This window comes from Rhinopithecus bieti, unplaced genomic scaffold (genome assembly GCF_001698545.2).
Source record: "Rhinopithecus bieti isolate Rb0 unplaced genomic scaffold, ASM169854v2 scaffold_5889, whole genome shotgun sequence".
Taxonomy (NCBI): domain Eukaryota; kingdom Metazoa; phylum Chordata; class Mammalia; order Primates; family Cercopithecidae; genus Rhinopithecus; species Rhinopithecus bieti.
The window spans coordinates 3,612,974-3,614,632 of NW_016805277.1; the positions used below are offsets into that span (position 1 = coordinate 3,612,974).

General features: G+C 63.1%; 1 protein-coding gene across 2 annotated transcripts in view; it reads left to right on the forward strand.

The window, feature by feature from the left end:
• Window positions 1-1,416: 1,416 nt before the first annotated feature.
• PKNOX1 (PBX/knotted 1 homeobox 1) overlaps window positions 1,417-1,659 on the forward strand; it is a 76,769-nt gene continuing 76,526 nt past the window's right edge. For both annotated transcript variants that reach the window (XM_017872044.1, XM_017872046.1), the window contains exon 1: window positions 1,417-1,571. The gene's annotated coding sequence lies outside the window, so the exon portion shown is untranslated. The remainder of the gene's footprint in view (window positions 1,572-1,659) is intronic.

A 1,659-nucleotide genomic window follows, 5' to 3' on the forward strand; every position in this document is an offset into this window, starting at 1 on the left:
TCCGACCTCCTATCTCATCCTATTAGTAAGAATGCCTTGACCTCCTGGGGGTGCAGCCCAGCAGTTTTCAGCTTCAGTTTACCCAGCCCCTATGGAGTCTCTCTGTTCCAACACCTCTTGACACTTGCATCTGCATCTTGCACTAGGCTCTGCAGATTATGCTCAGTCTCGAAAACTGAGCTTTTTCTGTCCCCTTGAACTTCCCTCCTGAGGCAAGTATCTCAGGGCCTCCCTCTTGCCCACCCTGCTGCCTTCCATCTTTCTGAAAGAGACGGCTCTGCAGCTGCACAGCACTTGGCCAAGGGCTCTTGGCGGTGTGGAGCTCTGAAGACACAGGAGGGATGTCCTCCGAGCTGTTCATGCCTAGACCTACCCCTGGCTCCCTCCAGCAATCAGCTTCTGTCCTGGGCCTGCCTTCCTTCCGGGAGGAGTGGGGGCCACAGAGCTGCCCTTCCCCCGCTGTGTACTGACGGCACTAGGTGGGACACTGCATAAATGGATGTTTATGAGTATTGAAGGCCAGTCAGGCAAACCGTGTGCTTTCCTACGCACTGGGAAATGTGTCGCCCTTTCCTTACATCTTGGAGACCAAAGCCACCATCAGCAATTGTGGGTTCATTGTGGCAGTGATCAGTTAAGGTGGTCTTTCAAAGCACAGTTTGAAATGCAGACACTTGTGGGCGTCCCCTAAGGCAGGTGCCCTTTATCTGGTGGCTGCATTAGTCACCTAGACCGGCAAGGCTCGCCTGGGCCGGAAGGTGTGTTCAAGTCAGGCCAAGTAGCCCAGAGGCCACCCCGAAGCACCTGTGGACATCATGAGTCCTTGCTAGGGTCCTCACACGGAGGGAAGCCAGCGCCCAGGGTAAAGCTTCAGGTGCTAAGCACTCGCGCTGCCGCAGGCTGGGAGGCACATGAGCATCCACTGTGCCGCCCAGGCCCGTGCCCACCCGGGCTCTGGAGCCTGAGGAAGAAGGCTGCGAGGCTCCCACGGGCTTACATTCAAACGGGGCACACACAGAATGGGGGCCTTCGGCGCCGGGACGCCCGGGACTACGGATGGTACAGCCCTCCCTCCCCGTCTGCTCGAAGCAGATGGTTTCGCCCGGCTCCACACACCTCTTCTGGGCGGCAACCGAAAGCGCGGAGGGGGGCGTGACGCGCGCTGAGGCCACGCCTCTACTGCATAGTCATAAGGCGGGAGGCTCTGCCTTCGGGGCGGGGCAGACAGCTCTCGCGCTCGGGCGTGGCCGGTTGGGGGCAGGGCCTAGCTCTGGGTGCGGGCGGGGCTGGAGGCGGGGCCGGCCACGACCCGGTCCCCGCCCTCGCTCTCCTCCCACAGCGCTTAGGCCCCACCCCGCGCCCGCCGCCGCGCAGGGAGGGGCGGGGCCCATCTCCGGCGGGCCCCGCCCCCTCTCTGAATATTGATGCGGCGCGCGTCGGCGTCGCCCTCCTCCCATTGAGCGAGGCTGTGTCGCGTGGCCCAGCGTCGGCGTGACGGTTGGACGCGGGCGCGGCACTGCGGGTCCCGATTGCTGCAGCCGCTTGTCAGTGTGATGAAGATTGGCACCCAGGTAAGCTGTCACTCAACCGCTCCGCCGCCGCCGCCGCCGCTCTCGCCGCCGCCGTCCCTATCAATCACACCGGCCCGCGGCCGCCGCC